Genomic DNA, 12,812 nt, shown 5'->3' with positions numbered 1-12,812 from the left:
TGGAAGGCCAAGGTAGGTGGATCACAAGGTCAGGAGATCAAGACCATCCTGGCTAACACAGTGAAACCCCGTCTCTTCTAAAAATACAAAAAATTAGCCAGGCATGGTGGCAGCACCTGTGGTCCCAGCTACTTGGGAGGCTGAGGCAGGAGAATGGCGTGAACCCGGGAGGCGGAGCTTCCAGTGAGCCGAGATTGTGCCACTGTACTCCAGCCTGGGCAACAGAGCTAGACTGTGTCTTAAAAAAAAAAAAAAGTGTATGGAACAGAACAGGGGCCTCAGAAATAACACTGCACATCTACAGCCATCTGATCTTTGACAAACCTGACAAAAACAAGCAATGGGGAAAGGATTCCTATTTAATAAACGGTGTTGGGAAAACTGGCTAGTCATATGTAGAAAACTGAAACTGGACCCCTTCCTTACACCTTATACAAAAATTAACTCAAGATGGAGTAAAGACTTAAACATAAGACCTAAAACCATAAAAACCCTTGAAGAAAAACCTCGGCAATACTATTCAGGACATAGGCATGGGCAAAGACTTCATGACTAAAACACCAAAAGCAATGGCAACAAAAGCCAAAATTGACAAATGGGATCTAATTAAACCTAAGAGCTTCTGCACAGCAAAAGAAACTATCATCAGAGTGAACAGGCAACCTACAGAATGGGAGAAAATTTTTGCAATCTATCCATCTGAAAAAAGGCTAATATCCAGAATCTACAAGGAACTTAAACAAATTTACAAGAAAAAAACAACCCCATCAAAAACTGGGCAAAGGATATGAGGAGACACTTCTCAAAAAAGACACTTATGTGGCCAAAAAACATATGAAAAAAAGTTCATCATCACTGGTCATTAGAGAAATGCAAATCAAAACCAAAATGAGATACCATCTCATCCCAGTTAGGATGGCAATCATTAAAAAGTTGGGAAGCAACAGATGCTGAAGAGGATGTGGAGACATAGGAACGCTTTTACACTGTTGTGGGAGTATAAATTAGATCAACCATTGTGGAAGACAGTGTGGTGATTCCTCAAGGATCTAGAACCGGAAATATCATTTGACCCAGCAATCCATTACTGGGTATATACCCAAAGGATTATAAATCATTGTGCTATAAAGACACATGAACACATATGTTTATTGAAGCACTGTTCACAATACCAAAGACTTGGAACCAACCCAAATGCCCGTCAATGATAGACTGGATAAAGAAAATGTGGCAATGTACATCATGGAATACTATGCAGCCATAAAAAAGGATGAGTTTATGTCCTTTGCAGGGACATGGATGAAGCTGGAAACCATCATTCTCAGCAAACTAACACAAGAAAAGAAAACCAAACATCGCATGTTCTCACTAATAAGTGGGAGTTGAACAATGAGAACACCTGGACACAGGGAGGGGAACATCACACAACAGGGCCTGTCAGGGAGTAGGGGGACAGGGAAGGGATAGCATTAGGAGAAATACCTAATGTAGATGACGGGTTGATGGGTGCAGCAAACCACTATGGCACGTGTATACCTATGTAAAAAGCCTGCACATTCTGCACATGTATCCCAGAACTTAAAGTATAATAAAAAAAAGTGTTACTCTGAAAAGGTGGATTTTATCTTACGATAATTGTATCTGAATAAAGCTATTATTAAAAATAGTTTTTTAAAAATGTTAACGTAAGTACAGATTATTGAGTTTTTAAAGGTACCAAGGAAGTCATCAAGGACATATGTAAGGGACAGAATGAGTCTGCCTTTCAGGAGCTAGAGGAGCTTGGGAGGGTATAACTGAATGACCTGGAGTCATGTGGATTTGTGACCTAGGAGCTTGGATAGTACCAGAAGTAGATGGAGAAAGATGCGCTCCTGCTATTCAACCGTCTGGGCTGCATGAGTTTGGTTAGGCTGTGTTGGCAAGTCCTCTCATCCAAATGATCTTGGAAATATCGGCTGGCACTTCACACCCATTAGGATGGCTATTATAGAAAAAAAAACAACAACAAAAAGCCAGAACATAACCAGTGTTGGTGTGGATATGGGGCAGTTGGAATCCTTGTACTTTGCTGGTGGGATGTAAAATGGTACAACTGCTATGGAAAGCAGTATGGCAGTTACTCAAAAAATTAAATATAGAATTCCAGTTTTATCTAGTAATTCCACTTCTGGGTCTGTACACAAAAGAACTGAAAGCAGGGACTCAAATATTTTACACCCATGTTCATAGCAGCACTATTTGGAATGTTTTGGAAACAACCCAAATATCTATTGATGAATAACTGGCTAAATAAAATGAGGTACGTACATACTATGGGATATTTCCTAGCCTTAAAAAGGAATGGAATTCTGATACATGCCATATTATGGATGAGCCTTGAAGACATTGTACTAAGTAAAATAAGCCAGATACAAAAGGACAAATATGGTATGATTCCACCTATATAAGCTATGAAGAATAGTCAAATACATAGAGACAAAAAGTAGAACAGTGCTTACCAGGGCCTGGGGGAAGGGACAAATTGGGAGTTATTGTTTAATGGGTAGAAAGTTTCTGTTTGGGATGGTGAAAAAGTTCTGGAGATGAATAGTGGTGATGGTTGCACACAGTGTGATTGTATTTAAGACCACCAAACTGTACATTTAACAACCAGTGTTGGCATGGATATGGGGAAACTGGAAGCTTTGTGCTTTGCTGGTGGGATGTAAAGTGGTACAGCTACTATGAAAAACAGTATGGCAGTTCCTCAAAAAATTAAATGTAGAATTACAGTTTTATCTAGTAATTCCACTTCTGAGTATGCACACAAAAGAACTGAAAGCAGGGATTCCAATATTGATTAGTTAAATGGTTAAAATTTACCACAATAAAAATAGATAGATAAATAGAGTGGATGTAGCAACATTTTAATCATTGTACTGAAGTGGAGAATATACAGGTATTCATTGTACTATTCTTTCATATTTCTCAATATGTGAAAAATTTTGTGATGTTTGGGTGGAATTAGATATAGAAACAATTTACAGTTTACCCCATTTGCAGGTTTTTTTCCCAGCTCCAAGATCTTTCAGGATAACAAACGCCTCAGACTAAATCCCCCCAAAGCTTCTCAGCTCGCTTGTTAAAAATGTCCTTCCAAAAACTTTAATATTAATTAGTTGGGCAATAAAAATCAAAGTCTATCTGTCCAACATAATGTACAGGCATGTCCTTTTATAACCTTTTTAGAATTCACAAAGCAAAATAAATGATTAACAAATTTAAAACATTTGATGGATTTGTGCTCAACAGAATAATATCCAGAGACGCCTCTAAGGTCTGTGTGGTCTTACGGCCTGAGTCAAACTTCTTTCTTAGCTTCATCTAACTTCTTCCCATGCAGGCTGCTTATCCATTGGAAGAGCATCTGGAAATCATTGTACTCTTCAGAGAATGCCTTACAATTCCATGATAAGATGTATAAATGGTTGGGTTTTTCAGAAAATGTAATCATAGATAGAGATGCAGCGATAGATAGATAGATAGATAGATAGATAGATAGATAGATAGATAGATAGACAGACAGATAGATGCCTTCATGATGAACCCATATGTCTTCTCATGACCCCATATCACTTTGGCCTCTTCTTCTATCGTCGCATCTTCCTTCTCTGACTCTGGACTTCCTACCTCTCTCTTATAAGGACCCTTGTGATTACATTGGGTCACCTAGACCAGCCCCTGCCTGCTTTCCTGATAAGGAAACTGAAATTCAGATTGGTAAAGTGAAAGTGACTTATCCAAGATCATGCAGGTGAGTCTGTTTCTGCCTCTTTTATGGACTATTTTGCTATACTTCCAAAAAATTTGTAAAGTTGCGTACCAGTATGTCCTTATAAGTATCCTTCTCCTCTTTATCATCTTTGAATTACCTTAATTGAATCCCCTGGATTGTGGTGAAAACCATTCTTATTAATTTAGGGGGAATATTCTAATGACTCATTATGTGTTATCTGTGGACCTGTGGCAGTTTCTCCAATAATGGTGCTCTTAGTCCAATAATAGCCAATGATGGTGACTGGCTGTCCTTACGAGCAGTGGCATCTGCCTGAGAGATGGTTGGAGGAGGAAAAACTTTAGTTTGGAGTCATAGAACAGAGTGAATATATTTGATTCTACAGCTGTGATCTCATTAGCATCTCGCCTAACCAACAAACTGCACTAGGCAGAACATGCTTCAGCTTCTTACCCAGCAACTGTCAAGATGCCTTTGTGGAGCTCTTTATCTGCAGGCACAGTTTCGTTGCTCTGTAAGGTATGGTTCATGGGTGCTACTTACTTAAGAAGCCAGATGGGCTAGCAAAGCCCATAGCAAATATCAGTGGTGTGGAGTGTTGGACACATTCCAGTAAAAATAAGTTAGCTAACACACATTGAGTGCTTCTATGTTCCAGGCACTATTCTAAGTGCTTTCTATAATCTTCAAAACAACCCGATAAGGCAGATACTATTCTTATCCTGATTGTGGAGGTGTAGCAGCCATAAAGATAAAGAGAAGTTAAGCCACTGATTCAAAAACAACAGCCAGTAAGTAGCAAAGCTGGGATTTGAATCTGGAAAATCTGGGCCCAGAGTCTGTGCTTTTAAATTTTTATGTTCTTCTGCCTCCTCTGTAACTGTTAAATTGATATAATGGATAATTCTACATTAGAACCATGTTGCTATCCAATCTCCTGAAGGAAAATTTGCCTCCCCCCTTTATTTTGCTCCATCAAGGTGTTATTGGATAATGTCCTTTCCGGTCCCCACAATTCAGAGTCAGCTCCAAGATTTCTGTTGCTATGGAAAAGTTCTGGCTGAATGCAGTCTTTCCTATGCTGATTGGTAAATCACTTGTACCTTCTCCAAGCGATGCATTGCTAGAAAGGAATTATTATCCCAACTCTCTGATCCCCTGCTTGGAGGTGAAGCCTGGTGGGCTGGCCTGGCTCGATTGACCCTAAAGGCCTGGGCAGGAAGCCAGAGGTTCTTACCCACACTTATGACAGGGAAGCCGAGACACCCAGTGCAGCCAGGGGTAGCCAGCAAACTCAAGGCTTTTATTTTAACAAGTAGCATTGAGGTAGGTAGGGAAAGATGAAGCAGGGAGGGATGAGATTAGAAGACCAGTGAAGACAGCAGGAGCAAAAAGAGGCAAGCCGAAAGGAGTAATTGGAAGGCATTCCAGGCAATTCTGAGCAACTCAATGCAAGATCAGAGACAGGAAGCTGTTGCCAGAAGCACAGACAGGTTGGAATACACTTCACAAACATCACAGAAAATATAAAACTCTATTCAAATCCTTACTGACATATGTATCCTTTAAATACACGCGTCATCTCAGTATGACTGATTCTGTGCACTCTTTTTACTTGGTGTTTATAAAGTGTTTCCAAGAAGCCACGTACTGCACATTCCTGGATTATAGTTTGATGACATTCTTTCCTCTTGCTGTTTAGCCATTTGCTTGTTCTTGAGATGGTTCCAGCATCTTGCTCGTGTAGGTAGTGCCTTGGTAAGGTGTTGTGGAAATGTGCCTGCCAAAGCAGCATGCCTTCAGGCACTCGCACACCTGCCTGCTCATCGTGGGCACCAGAATCTTGACCAAAATAGTCATCTGGGATCCATCATGGCCAGCTGTCCACTTCTAACAACCACCAAAGGGGTCCTGGAACTCAGGACCTTATAAAAACCTCAGAGGATTAATTGAGAAAGACCAAGCCCAGACTATGAAACAATAAAAACATATTATTTACCATTATCATACACATGACCATATATTACGTCAGTTTTAAAATACCATTTAGCGGGCTCCTATGTTCACTTTGTATCCTCCAACTACGGATAAGCCTTTTGTCCCTGCTTCCAGTATGATTCTTCTGCTTTTGCATCCTGATTCTGCTGGTTTCACTCCCCTGCTTAAAACCTCCCATTGATTCCTACTGCTCTTAGAAAGAAATCCGTGCTTCCAACTACGGCGGACAGAATAATGGCCCCTCAAAGATGTCCACCTCCTAATCCTTGGAACCTGATTGTGCTATTTTACATGGCCAAAGGGGTTTTGCTGATGTGCTTAAGTTTAATATTAAGTGTGCAAAGGCCTCTGCTTTTGTATATAATTGTAATGGGTTGAATAGTGGTCCCCAGAAATATATGTTCAAGTCTGAACTCCCAGAACCTGTGATTCGACCTTACTTCAAAAGCCGTTCTTTGCAGATACAATGACATGAAAGGTCTCAAAATAAGATCATCATGGGTTTAGGGTGGGCGCTAATCTAGTGACAGGTGTCCTTATAAGAAAAAGGCAGAGGACATTGAAGATGCAGAGACACACAGGGGAGACTGGAGCTCCACTGACACAAGCCAGTGAACTCCTAGAGTCACCAGAAGCTAGAAAGGCAAGGAAGGATTCTCTCCTGGAGCCTTCAGAGAGAGCTTGAACCTTCTGGCATCTAAAACTATGAGAGAGTTGATTTCTGTTGTCTTTAAGCCATTCAGTTTGTGACAATCTGTTCCGGCAGCCACAGGAAACTAACACAACAGTCTTCCCTGCACTTCTCTGTTACACCATAAGCCATTAAGATCCTGTTTGCCTACCATGTTGCAGACAAAAGACACCTTGCCGTCCTCCTCCCTCCCATCCCTCCATGCTTCTGCCGATTCCTCTCTCTCCTCCCCAATGCTTTGATGACCCATTAGTATATATTTCTCTGTATGACTTTGCTTTTAGCACACACAGTACAAACATTAAGATTAAAAACAAACAGCACTAAGATTAAAAATGTTTAGCAACCAGGATGTCCCATGGGCTGACCAATCTGAATGGATGCCAGCTGCCACGCTGGAGCAAAGTCCAGATGGCCCACTGCCAGGCCAGGCATTGCCCCCTTAGGTGCTGGATCCTGGCCAGCAGATATTGACAAGACTCCTGGTGTTAATTCTTACTGTATACCAGGGTCTGTGCTGAGTAACGATCTCTTTGAGACCACCACAGTCCTACAGGTGAGGAAACTGAGACTGACTGAAGTTCAGTGATGTGCCGGAGGTCACGCAGGTTGCAAGCAAGTGACAGAGGAAGGGCTGGAAACCTGGCGGCCTGAGTTTAGTCTGATTTTTTGTCGGGAGTGTGAGGAAAAGCCTGGAGAGAATAATTTCTCTATGGAATAGGGAATACTTAAAAAAGATGTGTCATCCAGTCTAGGGGCCTTTGGAAATTAAATTATTTACTTCAGACAAATGGTGCCAGAGGGGATAGTAGCTGACTCACCATTCAGTCCCCACTGGAGCTGCAGGTTTAATTGCTGGGAGGGAGGCCTCATGGAGGAATGATCAACTCTGCCCCATCCCCATCCCAGGGAGAGGAGACCTCAGAGCTTATGATACAGTGAGGTGTGGACTACACAAATTCTGCGGGACCTCCCAGGGGTCAGGAATTGTATCCAGGTCCTGGAAGGTGAGAACTTGGTGGGATTTCTTAAGCCCTGAGCCTTCCTGCATTGACTCTTCTTTCCCTGCTTGCCTTCCTGAGGTCATCTGCAGTGAAGGCTTAGTCGGGAAAGGAAATAAGTGCTTTTGTTTGGGAAGAGCAAAGACTGCATTGAACAAGCAATCTGTACCTCCACCCTTGGACTAGAGAAGTGAAGCCAGAGATATGATGAGTGACAGTGGCAAGAATCACATGAACCCAGGAGGCAGAGAGATTGTGGTGAGCTGAGGTGGCAAGACTGCCCTCCAGCCTGGGGGACAGAGAGACTCCGTTTCAAAAACAAACAAAAAATGAATGGTGTTGGCTTTAAAGAGAGAAGGGCCCTAAGTGGCCTGAGCTTGCACAAGAGAAGAAAGGAGAAGGATGGGGAGTGGGTACCTTACCCTTAGCCAGAGGCATGGTCCCGGGAGTTTAATCACTGAACTCCAGCGGTTCCCTGACAGGCAGGTGGAGGCGAATGTGAGGGAGGCCCACAGGACTGCAAAAGCAGCTGGTGCTGTGAGTTTACCAGTAGGTGACTTTCTTGTGATTCCCCCCTTATGCCAAAAGCCATGTTTGCTGAAAGTCAATGGCATTTTCTGGAACTGCCTGTGGAGGTGTACTTCACAGGAACTTTTAAATAACTTTAGTCCCAAGTGATTCATTATTCTATTACATTAGTTAGTTGTTGGCAGATCTGTCACACTGTATACAAAAGCTGAGCTATTTCAGAGACTGTACTTATGAGTCATCTTGCTGACTTTCTGTATATATTTTCTACCACTGTTCTATAATCTCTTTCATTCACCCGGTATATACAGGTGATAATTATGTTCTTTCCTTTTCCTACATTTTTCTTTCTGTGAGATTAAAATAGCAACATCAACAAAAATGGCAGGTATGGTTTTCTTTAACATATCGCTGAGATTTATAAAATGGACTTTGATACCAGTGCTTCAAATTAGATCTGAAATGAAAAATAAGCTAATATAAATGTTCTCCTGAGATCTGCAGAAAAGAATACGTGAAAGTGTCTCAAAATTAGCCAGGCGTGGTGGCAGGTGCTTGTAATCCCAGTTACTCGGGAGGCTTAGGCAGGTGAATCACTTGAATCTGAGAGGTGGAGGTTGCAGTGAGCTATCACGCCACTACACTCCAGCCTGGGGTAGAGCGAGACTGTTTCAAAAAACAAACAAACAAACAAAACAAAACACACACACACACACAAAAGTGTCTATTGAGATAGTCTTGCATTTGAAGGGCCAAGCAAATCATGTACTCAACTTGGCAAATTGCCAACTCTTCAAAAATTCTTTTTATGTTTAATGAATCTAATTCATTTATTATTTCTACTGGAGTCTACAAAGTTTGTCTTGAACACCTCAATATTTGTCAGCACCAAGAAGGCTGAAGGGTCTTTTTCAGGAAGGAGAGAGGGAAAAATTATAGTGACCCAAGAAAAGATGGATTTGTATGACTGAGATGACTGCAAACCACATGTTCCACTTACTGTGCTATTTCTGGAAGGCATTCCCTTGGCAACTTTTAAATGTTATATTATCATTTCTTGGAGACTTCTCTAGCTGTTCAAATGTGGTGAGAAGATGAGAGAGTTATAACAGGAGAAGGAAGAGTCTTGCTTCTCTGATTGAAAACTGTTTCTCCATTTCCCTTCTTTTTCTTTTTCTTTTTTTTCAATCCTTGAAACTTTCTCCAGTTGACTCGGCCACATGGGTTGGAGTTCTGTTGCACATACTCAGAGGAACACACACTTCTCCATTCAAATGACCGCATCGGGAAGTTACAAGCATAACTTTGACTCAGCGGAGGCTTTTCTATCCACATATTTCACATACATGAGCTGTCAGACCTCGGATGAGGGTCTTTACGCAGCTTCAAGATTTCTTTTCAGCTGCTCCAGACATGACTTCTTGGCAGATAGTTCTAAGGAGGTTGGACCTCAGAGTATGAGAGCTGCCCACTTGTTCAGGCAGATGCCCTATGATGACACATGTCTGTCGCGCGGTGGCTCACGCCTGTAATCCCAGCACTTTGGGAGGCTGAGGCGGGCGGATCCCCTGAGGTCAGAAGTTAGAGACCAGCCTGGCCAACATGGTGAAAACCCGTCTCTACTAAAAACGCACAAATTAGCCGGGTGTGGTGGCACGTGCCTGTAATCCCAGCTACCTGGGACGCTGAGGCGGAAGAATTGCTTGAAACCGGCAGGCGGAGGTTGCAGTGAGCGGAGATGGCACCACTGAACTCCAGCCTGGGTGAAAGAGCGAAACTCCATCTCAAAAAAACAAAAAACAAACAAAAAAAGTGACAGATGTCTACAAGTCAACGCTTAAGGAATGCTCATCAGCTGGAAATCTGGAATATTCTCAGTTTTTAAAGTTTGTTTTTTTTTTTTTTTCTAGATTCTGCAGAGGGTGATTTATTCTTCAGCCATGATCATCGGGGCCTGGATCATGCTTTTTACAAGTGACTATACTCGCTACTTTTTTGTTTTGTTTTGTCTGAGACAGGATCTTGCTCTGTCATCCAGGCTGGAGTTCAGTGGTGCTATGATGGCTCACTATAGCCTCAGCCTCCTGGGCTCAAGCGATCCTCCCTCCTCATCTCCCCAAGTAGCTGGGACTACAGGTGCATGCCAACACAACCAGCGAAGTTTTCTTTTTTTAGAGAGGGGGTCTTGCTGTGTTGCTCAGGCTGTTCTTGAATTTCTGCACTCAAGTGATCCTCCTGCCTCTGCCTTCCAAAGTGCTGGAATTACAGGTGTGAGCCACTGTGCCCAGCCTAACCACATTGAAGGATGAGTTTAACCATATTTTGAAGTAAAAAGTACATGTATTTAAGAGAACTGAAAGTGACTGTGTGACTGGATTATTGCGTTGGCACTTATTAGTTAGAAGCCTTGGTTGAAATCAACAGAAAACCCAACTTACGCTGACTTAAACAATGAAAAGAATTCATGGTGTCACCTAAAAAGTCCGGAGGTAGTTCAGGCTCTAAAGGCTTGATTAAGGATCTTGTTTCTTTTCCTGTCTCTGTTCTGGCTTCCACTGTATGAACTGCATCCTAGGGCAGTCTTCCTTCACAGTCCCAAAGCAGATGCCAACAGTCCTCGGATCATATGATTCCTTGCTCATGTCAGCAAGAGAGAGAAACTCTCTGCTCTCAGATGTCAGATAAATTCCTGGGCTTTATGCTAATGGGACTGGTGGCTGTATCCAGGAGCATGGGTTACCCTGCAGAGCATAGATCAGCTCATCACTGGAGTTACGGGGGAATTAATCCCATCCAGATTATGCTTGTCTTGCTAAGAGTGGGGTTGAATGGTTATGCAAAGGAAAATTAGGATGTTGTTTTAGAAAGAGTAAATGGACGCAAGGAGGCAAAAAATACCAACACTATCTATTGAGTGTACTGGTAGAAAAACTGTGAGGTCCCTGGAAAGGTGGGCTGAGGAGTGAGAGTGGATTTTAAAGAGTCTGAACTTGAAATCTTTGAAAGACTTTAGTCAGCAATTATCACTCAACATCCACAGAAAGCTCTCCAGGGATATTTAATATCCAATAATCTTTTTACAAATAAAGCTTTTTGTGTGTGTGGTTGTACAAGTTAGATGTCTGGATAGTGAGTAGATGAATGCCTGTTATTTTAGGCATTGCACTTTTGTTATGTTTGGAATATTTCACAATTAAAAAGTGAAAGCAATGCACAGCCTTGACAGACATTACCACTGTTCACCAGTGTATCATTTTTCTCCTTCCTGGGTGCAGGAAGACTGCAGGAAGACTGCATTTCTTAGCTTGCCTTTCAGTTAGGCCGTATGACTTGGCTGTGGACAAAAATGACATATGTCTCTTCCGGGCCAAGGCAGCAAAAATTCCCATGCAAACTTTCAGTTCTCTCTTCTCCTTCAGAGTGATAGTGGAGGCCGGATATTAAGATGGTGGAGGTGTAAGAACAAAGCAGCCTGGATCACTGAGTCACTGCATGAATGTCAGCTGCTTTGGAGAACCAGCAGATGTTCTGGTTATTGATTTCTGTGTGTTCAACCCCCCCAAAATGTAGTAGTTTCAAGCAACAATTTACTATTATCTCTTATGATTCTGTGGCAGCTGACTGGGCTAAGCTGGGCGGTTCTTGCTTGGGTCTTTCATCTGATTGCAGTCAGGTGTTAACTGGAGCTGCAGTCCCCCTAACAACTCATCGGAGCTGGATCTCCAAAATGGCTCACTCATCTGGCTGGAATTAATGCTGGCTATTGACTGGGTATAAGGAAGCTGTCAATTGGAGCACCTATGTGGCTTTAGAGTTTCACTGCATGGGTTCTGGGTTCCTACCAGATGCATCCCAAGAGTGAGTATTCCAAGAGACCTAGATGGGATTCAAAAAGCTTCTTACAAGCTACCCCTGGATGTCCTGGAACATCACTGCTGCCATGTTCTGTTGGTCAAGGCAAGTCACTAAGGCCAGTTCAGGTTCAAAGGGAGGGGAATTAGACTCTTACCATTAGTGCAGTGAGTAGCATATGCCACAGAGCAGGAAAGTATTAATAATGGTTATCTTTTATTATCTACTACACCTGACTTACAGCTGACTTTGGGTGAGAGATAAATTTTATGTGTTAAGCCATTGAGATGTCCAGCAATTTTTGTTGCCTCACCATCAGCCTAGCCTAAGCTGATTAATAAAATGGGAATTGTAGACAATATAGAAAAGACTAAAAAAAAAAAAAAGAAAGAAAAAGACTATGGTTACCCTTTTATGTAATTTCTCCTGTTCTTTTTTTTTTTTTTTGAGATAGAGTCTCTGTCTGTCGCCTGTTCAGAGTGCAGTAGCACAATCTCGGCTCACTGCAACCTCTGCCTCCCAGATTCAAGTGATTCTTCTGACTCAGCCTTTCAAGGAGCTGTCCTGTTCTTTTTTATACATATTTTTAATATATTGTTATCATGCTATATAGATAGGTTTGTAGTTTTTATCACTTAGCATTATAATATAAATGTATCCCTTTTCTATCAAGAAGTCTTAGTAAAGACTTTGAATTATTGAATAATATTTCATTGTGACAAAGTATTAAACTGCTCTCAAACAGACGTTTAGTGTTTCCCACTTATTAATGGTATTAGAATACTGCAATAAACGTCTTTGAGCATAAAGCACCATTTCTTATAATAGTTTCTTAGTTTGGGCTCCTATAATAAAATACCATGAACTGGGTGGCTTATCAACAACAGAAATATATATACTTTTACACTTCTGGAAGTTGGAAGTCTCAAATCAGGGTGCCAGCATAGTTGGGTTATGGTGAGAG

The sequence above is a fragment of the Macaca thibetana genome, chromosome 8 (assembly GCF_024542745.1).
Source record: "Macaca thibetana thibetana isolate TM-01 chromosome 8, ASM2454274v1, whole genome shotgun sequence".
NCBI lineage: Eukaryota > Metazoa > Chordata > Mammalia > Primates > Cercopithecidae > Macaca > Macaca thibetana.
Note: the sequence above shows the minus strand (reverse complement) of the source record.